The sequence below is a fragment of the Pongo abelii genome, chromosome 11 (genome assembly GCF_028885655.2).
Source record: "Pongo abelii isolate AG06213 chromosome 11, NHGRI_mPonAbe1-v2.0_pri, whole genome shotgun sequence".
Classification (NCBI taxonomy): domain Eukaryota; kingdom Metazoa; phylum Chordata; class Mammalia; order Primates; family Hominidae; genus Pongo; species Pongo abelii.
This window is the reverse complement of record NC_071996.2, coordinates 80,235,335-80,253,650: the sequence shown is the minus strand read 5'-3', so window position 1 is coordinate 80,253,650 and position 18,316 is coordinate 80,235,335. Positions and strand designations below refer to the sequence as shown.

General features: G+C 40.2%; 1 long non-coding RNA gene across 1 annotated transcript; it reads left to right on the top strand.

Moving 5' to 3' along the window:
* The first annotated feature begins 8,487 nt into the window (after window positions 1-8,487).
* On the top strand, window positions 8,488-17,931 carry LOC129058052 (uncharacterized). Its single transcript, XR_008522878.2, has 3 exons — window positions 8,488-9,908; window positions 10,426-10,589; window positions 16,215-17,931. It is a non-coding gene; the product is annotated as an uncharacterized LOC129058052 (long non-coding RNA).
* The last annotated feature ends 385 nt before the right edge of the window (window positions 17,932-18,316 follow it).

Genomic DNA, 18,316 nt, shown 5'->3' with positions numbered 1-18,316 from the left:
GACATGCAGTATTTGTATCATTTTAAATTCTGTAACACCGGGAATTAAATATACTCAACTTTAGAGGACACTTGCCTTACTGTAATCTATAATCATTTTATATTGAAAAATAGGGCCAGATATTCGCCAAACGGTAATTAATTTATTAGCTATAGGTATAGTGTTTAATATTTTCTTGGGGAGTGAGTCTTTACTAAGTGATTATACTTGATACCACTATTAATTGAGGTTCTTTTGGTTGTTTAATTAAATCAGCTCCTTTGGATTTGGGCCAAGATTGATCCACCACATACTGAAATCCTTTCTACAACATCATAATGTGTATTTATTAGAAAAGGAATTGCTTCATAAGGAAAAATTATTAGAATATAGAGACTTATAAGTACATTTCTAGTGTGAAAAATAAGCATTTGTTAGTTTGAGACCTGCCAATAACTTGATTGCAAATATTAATATCATGTGAACATATAAAATGGGCCCAAGTCCTTGTTCAAAAGTGAAATTTGCACATTTGCGAAATAGAACACATCAATATCAATGACTGAATACCTTAATTCAAAACAGCAAATGGCTAAAATTATATTATGCAAACAGGACCCTAGTAAGGTATGTGGGAAAGCATTTATTGCTGCTAATATTTTATTTTCAATTATTTCATTAGGAGAGTCAAATGCTTAAGATAAAGGACACATGACTAAAAGTTTCACCAGCACTCATGGCATCTGCTGTAAAACATGTGTCCACAGAGTACCCACAAACTCTCAAGATCTTAAGTCTCAACAGTAAATTACTGGTTAGTTTTTCTGATCAGTCTCAATGTTTTAGTCCCAATTCTTCCAAATTTTCCAAAACCATACACTATAGTGTTTATGGAAAGGAGAATATATATTTTTGTGAATATAAAGTGTCTGTTCCATTTTTAAGTCGTGAAGTACCATAGGAAGAGATGGTCACACCCTAACATTGTAAAGCAAAAGAAAGCTTCAAGAATCGGACCATAACAGCAACACTTTGCTGAAAAATATTTAATTAGAAGGCAATACCACATACTCACATATGCTAAGGAGTGCCATTATTTTGTATGTTTACTGGAAAAGGCAAAAATTTTTCCCGTAGTTAAAACAGTATTTTTGTTTCTAGAACTTTTGTTCTTGTACTGATTCATTACCATTAAACTGTTTTCACAAAATGCCAAAGAACAGAGGAGAGCTATACATGATTTGACCAAGACGCTGCAAGTAGTTTCAGAAATAAGGAGACTGTTTTTCTGACAATGTATATAAGATTTATAATGAAATGATTGGTAAAATTATAAAATGATTCTGGAAATAATCATGTAAAATATAAAGTGGGAAATCATAAATATGATTTTTTTTTACATTTGTAGATATGACCTAAATAGGTTCTTTTAAATTACAAATTAAGGATTAAGATAAACATCTGGAATGTATCTGCAGCTAGAGTCTGAACAATGAGGGCTTAGACCAGTTCATCTCTTGAATCATAAAACTGAGGCTCAGAGAGATTAAGATGACTTCCCCAGGATAATATGATAGAGCCAAATAGGATCCGGGCAAAGCCCAGATCAGAATTCAGGGCGTCTTGCTCAATTCTCCTGCTTTTTCCACTCTGCCACCTTTCTCTTAGACAGAGCAGGGACCCCTCTTAGGGGCCTACAGGGCCCTCCAAGTGTGGAAATAAAGGAAAATCCTGAGTTCCAGGCACCTAGCTAGCCCTGAAAAGTAAATAAGCAACTTGATGAGCAAGGAGGTAGTAGTAACTTAAGGCCATAGCCAAAGAAATTGGAATCACAGGATGTTTGGTTCCCCTATAGGAACAAGAGATAACATCTTAACATATGTCCCTGAATTGTTTTTCAGAAACCCAGACCCCCACCAAACAGATCTGCCTGCACATAGACCTCAAATAAGGGGGAACTGAGGACTGAACTCTGACTGCCATTCTTCATGGTCTAAATTTTTTTCTGAGGTGCCTGGAGGAACCCACACCCAGGAGCCAGAGCTTACATTATTTTCTGCTGACCCCAGAATTTTTAAACAAACCTTCTTTTCCTTAACCAATTGCAAATTAGAAAAATTTTCAATCTATCTATGATTAGTAAGTCCCCACTTCAAGATATCCTGCGCTTTTAGGCCAAACCAATGTGTAAACGCCATATATTGATTTACAATTTTGCCTATAACATCTGCTTTCCTGAAATTTACCCCTGCCTTTAAAAAACCCTTGCTTGCAAACCATAAGATAAGTCAGGACTTAAGCTAGAACTGCCTGATCCTCCTTGCTTGGCACTCTGCAAATAAATGTCCTCCTTTCTCCTGCTGCAAACCTCAGTGTGGATGTTTGGCCTTATTGTGCCAGGAGGGCGAATCCCTGTTCAGTTCCATAACACCTTCTCTTAGGTATTTTTTGTTTTTGTTTGTTTGCTTTCTTTACAAATTTTTCTATCAGTGCTAGGCATTTCTTTTCCCAGAGCTATGACTTTTGCCACTTCAGTTCCTGCTGATAATTTAATCAGTGGTTTAATAGGCTTTTTCCAAAATACACTTAGAACATTCCAGGGCTGGCCTAAATTACACTATGGTTTACAAAAGTGTGTTGAGGGTTCCTGAGCAGGTGTGCTGTGCTGTTTGCAGCAGCGCAGATTTAGCTGCAGTGCAATCTGGGCTAGGCAGAAAGATTGTTGACTCACCTGTTGTTTCATCACTACTTTGAAAAAAATCACCTTATATGATCCTTCTTCAAGTCAGTGATTTTCTTCTCTTCATTATAGTTTCCAGCCACCAAACACGTAAAAATGGCCATCAGAAGGCTTCCCTACACCTTAAGTGCAAAGAGCTGTGACTCACTTATCCAAAAATCCCAGCATAGAGCCAGCTGATTTCACAAGTATTTACAAAGTGTTACCAGAGACTTTTGAGGCCCCATAAGGCTTTACCTTTACTTGCAAAGTCCATTTGAGCTAAACTGCTAAACACCCTCTTCCAGGAGATTGATTGCTCATTTTAGTTTAGGTTTTGGGGAGGAAAAATTAAAAGCAAGCAATTGAGCCATGATTAAGTCCCTGTTATTTACCTTCTTTTTTCTTTTTGTACTAATAATTCTTAGTCCACATTCTACATGAGAATCAGTGGGTAAACTTTTTAAAAAGTAAAGATGCCTTGGCTCTAACCCCTAACGATTCTATTTCTATTTATGGAGATGGGAGTGGGAGGAGGGGTCAGTTTTTTTGTAAGTCCCCCAGGTAACTCTAATGTATAGCCAAGGTTGAGAACCATTGTTCTATACACACACAGTAGTGACCATGTGACTGCTCTGTGCTGGTGTGAAGGTTGTGGTGCAACATGTTTGAGAATAAAATAATCCTGATGCCCAACCTAAAGAAATTATGAAAAATGAATAAATGGAACAAATCAAAGGATCTGAATTTTTTTTAGAGGCACTTAATCTGGGGTATTCCGATTCACTCAAATATAGCTTTTAAACCAGTGAAACTTTTTTAAAACATTTTTTTAAAATCATACATTCAATAATTCTTAAGAAAACTTTGGCTTTCATAGAAGGAATTTTAAAAACACTGAAGTAGCTAAAAGCTATACAGTTTGATAGTGGAAGCTAAGAAGGGTTTTCAAAATTTAAGAACATGAAAATACTCTTTTTGTTTTCAAAGACTCATAAATGTCATTTACTGTTGTAGGAGAGGAAAAATTTTCTACTGTCCTCTTAGGGTTTTCAGCTAGGATTGACGTAAGACAGATTAAACAGGAGAAAAGCATACAAATTGTATTTACATGGGAGCCCCCACAAGGACAATGAATACCCAAAGAAGTGGCTTGGCCTAAGCACTTATATAGTAGTTTGAACAAAGGGTGGAAATTGTGGAAAAGTAACTAGGAAGATAAATTAGTTTAACAAAGTTTGTACAGATTTCTCTCAGCCTCAACTCCCTGTCTCTGGTGATAAGCATGTTGTTTCTTTTGTACTGGTATAGGGAGGGTATCTTTCACTTGGGAGTTTCATCTCCTGCTTTCGGGAAGAAAAGGGGAGATTAGAGTGCCCTTCCTATACCTGCTGTTTCTCAAGTGCCTCTATTTCAAAACAACTAATATGCCAAGGCAGCATATTTTGGAGCGGCATGTCCTGAATTCCTTCACTGTCATCTCCACTTAGTTTATTAGTTTAGCTTTGCTAAAGTCAAAAAGTGACTGTGCATTATCATAACCATGCTTACAAATGCTTTTGGTTGACTTTGGATGCACCCAATTTGTTCTCCTAATATTTGAGCCATATTCAACTGTTCTTCCTATAAATTTGGATTCCTCCAAACCAGACTCCAGTCCCATGTATGCATTTATAGATACACATACATTTTTTAAAAATTTGCATTGGAAATTAATAATACTCAATGGTTATGTTGATTTATTTATTTTGAGACAGGGTCTTACTCTGTCATCCAAGCTGTAGTACAGTGGTGTGATCATGGATCACTGCAGCCTTGACCTCCTGGGATCAAGCGATCCTCCCACTTCAGCCACCCGAGTAGCTGGGCTACAGGCACACACCACCACACCTGGCTAATTTTTTTTTTCTTGTAGATACAGGGTTTCACAAGTTAGCCAGGCTGGTCTCGAACTCCTGGGCTCAAGCTATCCATCTGCCTTGGCCTCCCGAAGTGCTGGGATTACAGGCATGAGCCACTGTGCCCAGCCCTATATTGGTTTATAATTCAGTATGAATTCTCCAGCTTCACTCTGCCCCCACCCCCAAACATTTGGTCTAAACTAATGGTTCTCAAAATGTTTGACTGCCCAGTAGAATTATCTGAGAAGCTTTTAAAGGTCTCATGCTGTATTAGTCCACTCTCGCACTGCTATAAAGAATTGACTGAGACTGGGTAATTTATAAAGAAACAAGGTTTAATTGGCTCATGATTCCACAGGCTGTACAGGAAGGATGGCAGCATCTGCTTCTGGGGAGGCTCAGGGAACTTTTACTCATGGTGGAAGGCAAAGTGGGAGCAGGCGTCTAACATGGCAGGAGCAGGACCAAGAGAGCATGAGGGCGGAGGTGCTACACACTTTTAATCAACCAGATCTTGTGAGAACTCACCATCATGAGAACAGCACCAAAGGGATGGTGCCAACCATTCATGAAGGATCTACCCCCATGATCCAATCACTTTCCACCAGGTTCCACCTCCAACTCTGAGGATTACAATTGCACATGAGATTTGGGTGGGAACACAGATACAAACCATATCACATGTGCCAGGCTGCATCCCAAAACAACTGAAGAATTTCTGAGGGTGGAACCCAGGTATCTGTATTTTCCTGAGCTTTCAAAATGCAGCCAAGGTTGAGAACCGCTGGTCTAATTGATCACTATAATTTCCCTTTCCATGATTAATTTAGGAAACGGCATGTGACCCAATCCTTACTAAGACACAAGAAGTCTCCTGGAAGGCTGCTGGGAAAGCTTTCTTTACCCCTTTGGAAAAAAAAAAAGGATATAAGAAAAAGTCTCTCTTCATCAAGCATTGTTGATCTGAATCTGGTGCCACCAGTTTGTGACCTTGATGGAGGGTCGTGGTGACTTTGGGTGAAGGTGACTTTGAAGATATCTTAAGAAACAGAAAGAATTTGTGTACTTGATGATCCTGGAGCCTGACCCACCTCTGAGTCTTCAGTAGAATGGAAATAATATCTTGTTGTTTAAACTTGTTTGAGCCATATTTTTCTGCTTCTTGTCTCTAAAAGCACCCAGAAAACACCATTAAAAAAGATTTTCTCTTTGAAAGAACTCTACTCAGTCTCCCCTGAACTTTTCAAGTAGGCCTTGACTTTTGGATTTCCATATTTGTCCCTACACTGTCCAGTTTTTTTTGTTTTGTTTTTTTTTTTGAGACGGAGTCTTGGTCACCCAGGCTGGAGTGCAGTGGCGTGATCTCGGCTCACTGCAAGCCCCACCTCCCAGATTCATGCCATTCTCCTGCCTCAGCCTCCTGAGTAGCTGGGACTACAGGTGCCCACCACCATGCCCGGCTAATTTTTTGTATTTTTAGTAGAGACAGGGTTTCACCTTGTTAGCCAGGATGGTCTCGATCTCCTGACCTCATGATCCACCTGCCTCGGCCTCCTAAAGTCCTGGATTACAGGCATGAGCCACTGCGCCCGGCCTGCACTGTCCAATTTTAACAAGAATTCTTGGCTTAGTAGACTCCCTCTTCCTTCATATCTGATTACCTTCCAGATGTTACTGGGTCTCTTATTCTCCACCATTCCTCAGGTATGTCTGATCACCCCAGCCTACTTTCAGCAAGAATCCTGTTATGTCAGTCTGGCCAGAATCCCCACTTAGCCCTAATGTTTCCTCTTAGTACTTTTCCATCCATTGACCCCCACCCTGCTCCTTGGCTATAAATTCCCCCTTGCCCATGCTATGTGTGGAGTTAAGCCTAATCACTCTCCCCTACCGCAAAATCCCATTGCAGTGGTCCTGTATACCTATGGATATAGTTCCCACATACACACCTTAAATAAAGGATGCCTCATCATCTAAAGTGTCATTGAATTTCTTTTGGCACCACATATAGGCCATACATTTTGACTATTGTTCATAGGGTGATGAATCTTTATGCACCCAAACACTCTGGGAGTATGTCTTCCTTGAGACCCAGCGTCACTCCTCAAGTTCAGGTGAGTAGGACAGAATTAACTGACCTTTGTAAAGATGTTACCCAAAACCTTGATTTCATTAGCATTAACTGCTCATCAAGTCTTTTGAAATTGCAACAGCTACTCATAAAATTGGATATGAATTCACTGGAAGAGCATTCACTTATGTAGAGGTAAATAGAGAGTTAAATTGTTCCACCTAAAGAACTAAGTCTAAACCTTGCTTACTGCTTCTTGGCAAAAACACAAGGTAAATACCAATGCATACAGCAAGGCATAGAAAACATATTCCCCAGTTTTAGAATTTCCTCCACATTCACGAAGGTGATTTCAGTAAAATCTCAGTAATGATGAAAGAATGAAAATAACAGCAGCATTTATTCATGTATAGTAAACCTCAGCGTTGAAGTGAGACAACCTAATCTATTCTCTGGTGAGAAATGGTAATCTATGTACAGCACTATTTCAGCCTTGGCCCTTTCCAGCTATAAATCTGGTTAAGGGAAAAGCTTCATAAAAATAAATACTTTAGTTCTTCCTGATAATCCCCCTCAGCATTGCATTACACTTATCAGGCCCAACTTAATTCTGAGTTGTTGGCTTATTTCGGTTCTCTAAAAGAAGGATGCTAGAAATTAAAATTCAAACCGGATGGTCCGTATCACATCAGGGGATTGGGACAGTTGATTTACTCCTATAATCTCTTTAAACATCTAGCAGAAGAGGTTCTAAGGCAGAATTTATTGCCTCCTCCTGCCATCTTTGGGCCTACAAAAAACGAAGCAAAATCCTTCTATGAAATCTGAAACTCCAGTCACTGATTTCCTGGCTGATGTCATTTCCAAAGCACGATGTAGCCCTGTGATAGTCACAGCGGGAATCTACCTCTCTATGGGGTTTCCATCTGTTTGCCATCAGAAAGAACCTCTTTGGGGAGCCACGGTAAATGCGGAGAACCCATTCCTCCACATGGGTCCCAGAGTCTTGTATTAGCTTTTCAGTCTTCAGGATCAGCTGCTGTTAGAATTGAGTATGCTTAAATTTCTGCTGTAACTTTCATTTTCATCCATGTTTGGTTTATCATAGGCTACTTGGTAAAAATCTTCCATATGATTCTGAAACTCTTATGCAAATGTTACCAAAATGAAAATTTAGCCACTGCAATTCTTTCCTTTGGGAGAAGAGTTTTCTATATAAGTTTAGGTAATGCACTTCTTATTATAAAATGGCTTGTACTTGAAGCAAATCTTTCTGAGCTCTTTGGTTCCAAAGTTGCTTAAAAGTGTAATATTTTGTGTTGAAAGGCTGTTTATTCACTTCTCTTTAAAATTAAAATTAAAATTTTACAGATGGGGTCTCACTATGTTGTTCAGGCTGGTCTTGAACTCCTGGCCTCAAGTAAGGCTCCCATCTTGACCTCTCTAAGTGCTGAAAGTACAAGCATGTGCCACCATGCCCAACCTAAGTTATTCACTTCTTATTGTTAACAGAGATGATATAATAGGTTAGAGCAAAGAAAACAGATTACAATGACAAGACGTTTCAAAACTGATCTTTTGTGGGTCAGCTTCAATACAGATAATTCACTGTAAATAATTGGGGGTTCACAGCAGTATCAAGTTATAACTAACTGGGAATTGTATTGATCCAGCCATAAATGCATAATGGTCGCTTTTTTTACTGAAGAATCAGAGCATGAATTAATTCCACAGGAATGTTTAATAAAGGAAACGATTTCATGAAGATCAGCCTTTTTCTCATCTCCATTCTTCCCTGTAGGTATTTCAGCCTTCACAGTGCCCGAACAAAAACAGACTCTATTCTGTTCCTCAAGGAATAATTTATTAAACATGTTTTTGTACATTGGTCTTTCTGTGTTTATGTGCCATTTCCTCAGAGAAGGCTGACTATGAGGATGAAATAGAAATAACATCACTGTTCAATATTCTTCAAGCCCCAATTCCTAGGAAATTACAAGGATACAAAGGTCTTTTTATTCATCCTGTCAAATGCCAGTTTGTTTCATTGTGGTTTCCCTGAGTTCGGTATCAAATGAGGCACAGTCCCCAGTGGGGAGTAGAGAAAGACATTTTCCTCACCATATTGGGGAAAGGAAATATGAATACTAAACCAAATGACTGTCAAAGGATGGAAAGGAGATGAAGAAAGGCCTCAAGAAAGAGGATAAGGCAGAAGGGCAAGACCAGATGAAGAAAGGCAATCAACAACTTGCCTTTAAAGGAATGATGAAATTATGACTACCGTATTTACATGACTTAAACATGAGGTGCTACCTCAGTGTTTTGTAAAGCACGTTACACGCATGCAATAATTAACAGAGAAGAAGTTGGCACACAGATGAACATTTTTCAAGAGCCATGTATTTATTTTATCGTGTGTATGGTTTATGTACCCATTCACACACATACGCATACACAAATACACCACATCAAACCTGAAATTTCATGGATTCTATTGCTTAGGATGAAGCTAGAATGAAAATGGTTTTATTGAAGGAAAAATATTAAATAATACACATAGTACTAGGCTATGGCAAGAAGCATGACAGTGATGAATGACTGAAGTTTAAGAAATCTTGGTAAAGGCAAATGAAAGAGTTTCTTGTGAGAGTGTGGGGAGAACCCTACTCTCCACTGATCAAAAGTGTGATTTTTATTTACATTGATTCACTATTTTCAAAAAGCTAGCTTTATATTTTTAGTCAGATATTTTCATCACCTATGGCGAAAATTTCCTTGGGAGAATGTTGCCTAACAAATGTATTGGAAAACAACTAAACTTTCTAGAGCTGTGTTTTCTTGTCTGAAGAGTTGAAACTTTATAAACTATGTTTTTTTTTTTTTCCCACATTTCCTTACCACTCTAATCTGTTCTGATATTAGGATTTTTCCCCCATTTCTCACAAACCTAACAAGTTCTGACTGTTTGGTGGACGACAAATCCTACCAGTAGAGGGAGCCTTATTCTGCTTGGAAAGTCCTCTAAGCTCAAGGATCTTTGCGGAAAACAGGATCACCCCTCCGTTTGTTTGCTGACCACCACCTCCTTTTACTCTGAGTTAGTCATTTTACAGTGTCAGCACCAGCCTGTGGATCTGTCTGACAGCGGATGTATTGTCACAGTGCAGTCTGAGATCCATCCTTCAGCTTTTCTAAGAATCCAGTTAGCTACTGCACGAAACATCTTGTTAAAATCGTGAGTGTTCTGATCATTACCACATTTTTCATTATGTGTGTGGTAATCCTGGGCTGACTAGGCTGGGATCCAATTGTGTTCATTTTGAGTTGGATTCAAAGTTTTAGAGTTGGAAAGATTTTTAAAAGCATCTGTTCCAACTCTCTCATTCCACAAAGTATAGACACTCAAAGAACTTATGTCCCACAGAAAGTTACTAGTGTGGAAATAGGATTATTCGGCTTATGTGAACAAGTCCTTCACAGCCCACTTTAGTCCTGACTGCACCTAGGGGCTGTGCAACTTTGGGCAGGTCATTTAACCTCTGAGACTCCGTTTTCTCTTCTATAAAATAGGTAACCATTAAAATCACTTCAGTTCTATTCTATTGGGCTCACTGCCTCTAAGCATTTAGAGGCAGATGGAGTACTAAGCATTTAGAGGCAGATGGAGTACTAAGGTTGTAGAATTATGAATGATTTGTCTTTTACTGAAAAAAGTTTATAACTATTACATAATCTTTATATTCTATTTGCAGGCAATTCTAAGGCCTCTTCTTGGCTTTATTGTTCCTTCCTGTTCTTTAAATTTGTAAATGATTTTTACCTTTATGAGCATAGAAGGCATTAAACGTCGACTATACCGGAACAAAAATTTATAATTCCAGCATGAATGCAACAATCAAAACGTTAATCCAGGACGGTAAGAGAATGTGGAAAAGTGAAAACAGTTGGCATATTATGGTTGTAGCATTGTGAATGATTTGTCTTTTTTTTAAAAAAAGTTTATAATTGCAAAATAAACATAATTCAAAAGGATGAAAAAGTCCGTGTAAAAAGCAATGCAGAGATGAAGGATCCGCAGTCAGCCAGAGATTTTAGGGGGTGGAGCCAAAGCAATCAGCAGCCCCGTGAGCGCCAGCGCTCCCCACCAGACCCCACTCCTGGCATGTGCCTCAGCCTTGCAATAAAGCTTCCCCTTCTTCAGGATATTGAATTGGGGTTCAGAGAAAGCCAGACATCATGTAATCAGTTTGAAATTACAGCGTATATCTAATAAAAGCCTGCAAAACTTGCCAAAAAAATTTTTTTTTCCCTGAATCTCTTAAAGAGCAATGTGTTTGCTAAGAAAGGGGGAGATGGGAAAGAAATCATGTATAAGAGAAACCTTTTCACAGGACCAACGCAATTCAGACCCAACAACACATACTGGCAGATAGCTTAAAATAGGAACCCCGTCACCTTAGAAGGAGACAGAGAATCAAAGTCTTCACCTTAGAGTGAGGAGAGCCCTGTTCAGCCTGGATCCCCGGAAGGTCCACTCCATCTCTTTTCCTTCTGTTGACATAGCTGCTCTGTGGAGAAGACAAAGGTCTTTCCTGCTAAGTAAAATCAATGCATTAGAGTGTTTTGATGATATACCCTACACATTTGGATTGATTCTATTGGAGACACAGGGTTCACTTCATTGTATGTGGGTCCTGTGCAGTCACACAAAGCTTTACACATAGGAGGATCCTCTTCGTGCTTGGTTTAATCTCTGCTGTCACTGTTTTGAAATTCTTAATAATTTGTGAACAAGGGACCTCACATTTACATTTTTCACTGGGCTTTGAAAACTATGTAGCTGGTCTTGGCTGGGCGTTTTTTATGAGGCTGTTCACACTGCTACACAGATTTCTTACATTACTGCTCTGTGGTTAACCCTTTCAACATGCTTAGCCTGTTGGCCTGCTGTGGGCAACATGTGGCTTGCTGTGAGTTGGGTCTGTGTCTTCCCATGTGTTCTGTAGTGCAGAGTGTGGGTCCCTTCCATGCAGGTTAGTCCTTTCACCTATTGTAAGCTCCAGGTCAGTGCCTGTGTCTTGCACAGACAATCCAGCAGGTTCTTTATCTCTTCCCCAAATGTCCAGAGCTTCATACTCTTTTTACCACGGGTGCTCTAAGAATATACCACCCTTTTAGAATCAACATTAAAGGTAGTTGAGTTCTTCTGAAAACTTTGCCTGGGCAAACATTAGTGTAAATCTGTGCTACTTTGAGCATGCCACATTTACCCTCATAGGCCTTGTATGTGGCAAACAACGAAGAGACCTTCGGTATTGTACTTCCTCTTGCTCAAACATCTGTTGATTTTTAACATTTGATTTTCTGCAGGTCAGGGTCTGCTTTAAGATTTGAAAGTGGCTCCTTTGAATGAGTAAAATACAATTTAACTACAGCTCTGTAGCATTTCTATAGCCAAAACCCCGTGGGCGACACAGCAAGAACTGGCAACCTCCCTACTCTAGCCCCATACACAAAAGGCCCAGAGGAGGATCAGAATAGCCTTTGGGTAATATAGCTCCTTTAATATTCTAGCAATAACTTTCTTCTCCCCTGCTGTCCTCCCAGAGCAGAACAGGAAAGAAACCAAACACTGTCCTATACAAAAATGGGGCCTAATGCCCCAAGGGGGAAAGGAGGAGAGAGAGAAGAGGAAAGGTACCTTGCAAATTTGGGAAATACTTCTCAATATCAATTTAAACTCTATCATCCCAGAGCCTGGCGCAGTGGCTCATGCCTGTAATCTCAGCACTTTGGGAGGCCGAGGCGGGCGGATCACTTGAGGCCAGGAGTTCAAGACCAGCCTGGCCAACATGGTGAAACCCTGTCTCTACTAAAAATACAAAAATTAGTCAGAAGTGGTAGTGGGTGCCTGTAATCTCAGCTACCCAGGAGGCTGAGGCAAAGGAGAATCACTTGAACCTGGGATGCAGAGTTTGCTGTGAGCCGAGATAGGGACACTGCATTCCAGCCTGGGCGACAGAGCGACACTCTGTCTCAAAATAAATAAAGAAATCATAAACTATATCATCCGTGAAAATGAATGTGGCCATTGGATGAGACTGGCAGACACAGCATAAGAGGTGAAGGGATGAGCATGCCTATAGCTCACCCTGGTAGAAATATTGAAAAATAAATCTGACCAGTAGACTTCAGACCCACCCTCCTCCACACAACAAGAAATGCCCCCTGCCCCCCGACCACCCCACACCTTATTGTTTCGTGAGGTTTAAATAGGAACAGTCATCACTAACCGTTTGGTTGAAGTCCTGGATGGCTTCTGCAGACCAAATGACTAGGGGTGTTTGGGAATGGAGTTTTCCTGAAAGAAGTGGGTGTGCACCTGAAGGCTGATGGGCTAGTTGTGACCTAGGTTGGGAGTAGGAATCCACAAAGGGTCTTTTTCCTGTGAGCAGGCTTATATCTTTAAAGTGCACCCCATTTGACATTCAGGGCAAAGTCCTAATTAGCAGGGTCATGACTTTTCCTCTGCTATACAGGCTCTTCCAAACCACATGACCTTGGATGAACTGAAGGGGCAGAGTGTCAATCTTTGGTCCAGGGGAGGGACATCACCTTATCAAGTGGACCTGAACTCAGAGAGGTCACGACAGAAGGTAGAATGAGGCTGTCTCCTTTCTCAGTCAGTGAGAGTTAGCTGTCCCTTGAAAAAGGAAAGTGCTGAGACTGGACATTCGGGTAACTGAAAGAAGCTGGGCTCCTATTGTGGCCTAGCAGGGGCACTGCGCTTCTTGTGTTCACCTTCAAAAGGAATTCTTTGGAAGGGGCATTCTGTAGCAAATCACCACCCAGTTTCTAAAACACCAAGAACGCAGATAGCCTTAATGTTTCCCTCAGCGTAACTAAACTTCAGACGGGCTTCTTCCTGACTTGAGGCTCTGACCTCTCTTTTATTAGAGCATTTTTTTTTTTTTTTGAGACAGGGTCTTGCTTTGTCACCCAGGCTGGAGTGCAGTGGTGCTATTATAGCTCACTGTAGCCTTGACCTCCTGGGCTCGAATGATCCTCATACTTCAGCCTCTGGAGTAGCTGGGACCACAGGAGTGCTCCAGCAGGCGTGACTATTGTTTTGTTTTTTTTTAAATTGAGTCTCACTATGTTGGCCAGGCTGTATTTTCTTTAGGAAACTTTTAATTGTAAATTTGTTCTCTGCTCCTTTGAGATATATGTAAATCTTTTAAAACATCCCTTGCCAGTTTTACTACCCGGAAATGTGTTTGTCAAGGATCTAGGATCCATGTCTTTGAAATATAATCATCAAAGAAGATAGCTTTGAGCCTCATAACATATCCTGCAGAATGACAGGAGCCTAACTTCAGTGGGTGCCTTGCTCCAAGTTGTAAAACTACCACCTGTCATAAAGATATGAGAAGTTTGCTTTCCTTTGGGTAAAGCCAATTAGCAAACACAGATAGCCCACACATCTCCCTCTCACTCCAGCATTCAAAAACACCCTGTTTCCAATGGAGTTGAATTCAGATGAAGTTCTGGCCTCTCTCCCCTATTGCAATAGCCTTGAATAAAGTCTTTCTTGCCTGTTTAAATTTTTGGGGTGCCATTTTTGTTTTAACATCAAAAATGTAAATAAACTCAACTAAAATGTATTGTGTCCCTATAAACCCTGGTTGTTTTGCAGCATGAAAATATCCATGATTAAATTGCAAGAGGCAAAATGCCTCTTGGTTTGTGCATCTTCCTCGGGGATCCTGGGACAGTGAGTTACAGTTGACACAGGAAGGAGGGATGTCACCACTATCATAACTGAAACATTGTCAGGGAGCAGCAAGAGGCTGACTGGAGCTGGGCTGGGATAGAGCACCTGCCTCACCCCAGGCACAACTCTAAGCACTTTGCAAATAATTCCTCATTTAATTCTTACAACAACCTTATGAAACAGATTTTATTAGTAGCCCCATGTTTTCAGGTAAGGTACACCTCTGTCACCACAGACATTTGGTAAGCACAGAACAACTGGCACTTTGGTTCCAGGATTTGTGTTTTAACCACTAGCTTATACTTCTAGATTCTGCAACTAGAACCAAAGAGCACAAAAGCCCAAGGCGTGATAGCGGGCCCACTGAGACCTGATCAGGTAACCAGGTACATGTCAGAGAAGTCTCTATGTCCCTACCAGAGAGCAGTTCCCTATTTCAGGACTAAAGCAGCCCACAACAGGGCCACCACAGCATCCACCTGTGATGTCCCCTGTCTCACAGAATAGGACAATTCTGCATCTCACCAATTCCTAAGGTCAAAAGGGGTTTCTTCATAAAAGGCTATGTAGGTTCTTCCTATAAATCTGCCTTCACACGACCACAAGCCTGGCAGTTCTAGGAAAAAAGCCTGTTTTTCTGCAAAGGGTATACAAAGGTGGCAGTGTCTGAGAACAATTGAACAGTATCGAAGTTGCTTCCTCCAGGCAGTTCTGAGGTGACCTTGGCTGATCTCTGCAGTATGTTCTGAAACTGAAATAGCCGTGACTGCCATCAAGGGCAAACTAGATTCTGCACTCAGTATGCTGAGTACCTTTTCCCCTTGCCGCTTGCTCCCTTACAACTTACTTTCCTCCCTTGCTGCTTCAAAAAGTGTGGGAGAAGCCCTTTGATAGAGCAAGCTGATGCTTGCACAAAGGAAAGAGAAGTAAAGTTGCTTTTGCACCTCAACTACACAAAAACTAATCCCTTTACTGGGTCCCCAAGGCCCCCAGTGTAGCCCCTGGATGTCTCTGCCTGGATGGCTGTAGGCTGGGGCACCAGGCTCACCATTTCATTCCTTGAAACTTCCTTTTTCCATCTGTGAAAAGAGAATCTCAATATCTTGCTTAGTACTCTCCAGGGCTATTATGAGGCTCAAATGAGATAATGTATGTAAAGCACTTTATAAACTGTAAAATGCTTTACAAATGTAAGGGATTATTATAAACCACAATACAGTGATGTTTTATGCTTTTATAAAACTACTGGCTGGAACTGCTGTAAGGGGAATCCCTCTGGTGATTTTTATTTTGGAAACAGAAGGACTTGGGTTTGCCTCCTTGCCAGGAATTGGATTCCTGGCAGCAGCTGTTTATTCCATTTCACTCCGCAACACACATATGGCCAACAGCACGCCTCCTGCAGAGCTGACAATATGTACTAGTGTGTTTGAGCACATCCACGGAAAGCGTCCTTTCTCCACCCTCACTATTTCTAACTTGCCAAGTCTAACACCTAGGAAATACAGACTTTCAAATCGCATTTCACCACAGCAGCATTTGTTTTCTTAGATGAAGTTTTTCCTCCTTAGCAACCAGAATTTTGCAGTCAAACTCTCACCACAAAAACAGTCTTCTCTTGAGCAGATTGAAAAAATCGGATGCTGCTTTATTCAACCTTTGCCATGGTTAAAATGAAAATGATATTAAAATTTGTCCTGAGATGGAGCTTGGATCAGCTGAAAAGGATTAAAGTACTAATACGTTCTTTTTTCCTTGTACCTGCAGTGCACAGATAGACTGGACCAGCGCTGGGTGACGGTGCTCAAGCTTTCTGCTGCAATGGAATGGAGTGCACTGACACTCTGCACAAATACCTGCACAGGGCAGCGTTATAGATAACCACTCACTGCTCCCTGAGGGGTTTGAGATCATTCGATGTCTAAGAACTACTACTGGCTTGTAAATGTCAAGAGAAATTATGAACATTTGTAGAAAAGTAACTGTTTGACTAATTTCCTGTTCCATGGAGCAAACACACTGCCCCATGTATTTAGAATCTGGTGCTGACAGCCAGGCCATGGCAAGCTTCAAGGTTATAGGATCATAAATGGGATTAGATAAGCCAGACAGTGCGGCTCAGACTCCAGCACTTTAAAAATATTATTAAAACCCCAGGAAAGGCAAACAATTTTGAAGGGAAAGTAAGATGTAACAGACTCCCACCAAGAGAGAAAAGAATCTTGGATATGATACTGGAATTTGGTAACCCCTTCCCCCACCCATCCCCCGCTGCCCCCAGAGCACTTCCAGAGTGCATGTTAGTTAGAATCAATCAACATTTTAGGACATAAGACATAATGCAACAAGTCGTGCTTTGTAGCTCAGACAGATTTTTCTATTTGATTTGATCCATGGTGAAAAAAAAAAAAAATTTAAGGAAAGAACAAGAAAACTTATTGAAAAGACCAAAATTGACAGTAAGAAGTTGCAGTTCCAGAGAGCAGAATGCAGTGCCCCACCTGGAAGCCTTTGTGTTTTAAATTATCTGTTTCTTTTTAATTGACCAGATTAATTATTTCCACCTTGCTACTTGGCAGGTAGGGTCACTATTCCTTTTTACAGCATTAATGAACTCATTCACTTTTTTTCCATGTAATTAAGACTGTGAGTTGCAGATCACATTCTTAAATCGGCTTAGTGTACAACCAATTCAGTCTTTATTAAACAAAATATGTGACATCAGGTATTTCTCACTGAAAAAGAGTGTTGAGTTTCTACTGAGTTTTCCTCCAGCTGAGAGAGGAGAGTGGTGACTTTGTTCTTTTTATTTTTTGGAGAAGAAACACAGACCTGTAAAGGCTGTAGCCTCCAGGGTGGTGTTTCATACTTAATAGACTCAAAGTCTGGAGATTTAAAGGGCAGCTGATGGATTCATGTTCAGGTATTTCTATTGCCACCAAAATTCTGACCAGGTCCTTTCATGAGCTATTTGAAAAGAAATAACTTTGGGTATGCTGTTAAGTTAGTTATGTGAAATATATTGCCCTCTTCTGTTAGCTTTATTTCTAGGCCATTTAGGAAGCCCTAGGAATATTAAGAGTTTCTCAGTGCATTGACTACAGTAGCCGAACACAGTACAGAAGTCTGTTTGCGGTGTCTACAGTCCTCAAGAGAGCAAACTTTAAGGCAACACAAACTATCTCCCAAAGCATTTGGTTTCATTCAACTGGATCTCGAGTTGATTCCCAGAGGAACTCAATTTAGAAGTAAAGGGTAAGGTGCTTTAATCTTTCCAGGACCTGAATGAGATTTCTTCCATTAAATTGAGTCTGGTGGAGCACCTGATCAAGAGAGAAACTGATGGGCAGACATCAAGAAACTGATGAACAGACATCTTAATGCTGATCCTCTTTGCCACTAGCAAAAGACAAGCAAAATACATTTAAAATATTAGGAATACTAGTGCATTGTTTTTACATATTAAAAGCTTGTGAGAAATTCATTGCATTGTCTGAATACAATGGGATTGGAATCAAAGGTACAACAACTGATGTTTTTCCATTTATTACTCCACTTCTTAGTAGAAATGGAATCTTCCAGTTATAGGTAATAACTCTGTGACAAAAATACTCAAGTATGTAACATAACTTAGTTCCTAATTTTTTTAATGGAACCTATATTTGGCAATCTTCTGTCCCACAGTTTAAAACTTGATGGTGTTCTTATTTTGTCTTCTGAGATTTCAGGTAGTTAACTGCTGTATTTCCTTCCAACCCAAAATTCAAGTGTAGTAATGATATCCATGTGCTTCAAAAAACGTATGTTGGCCTGTGGTTATGTTTTAAATAGGTGCCTAAACACACATACTCACATAGGGTCACGGAGTC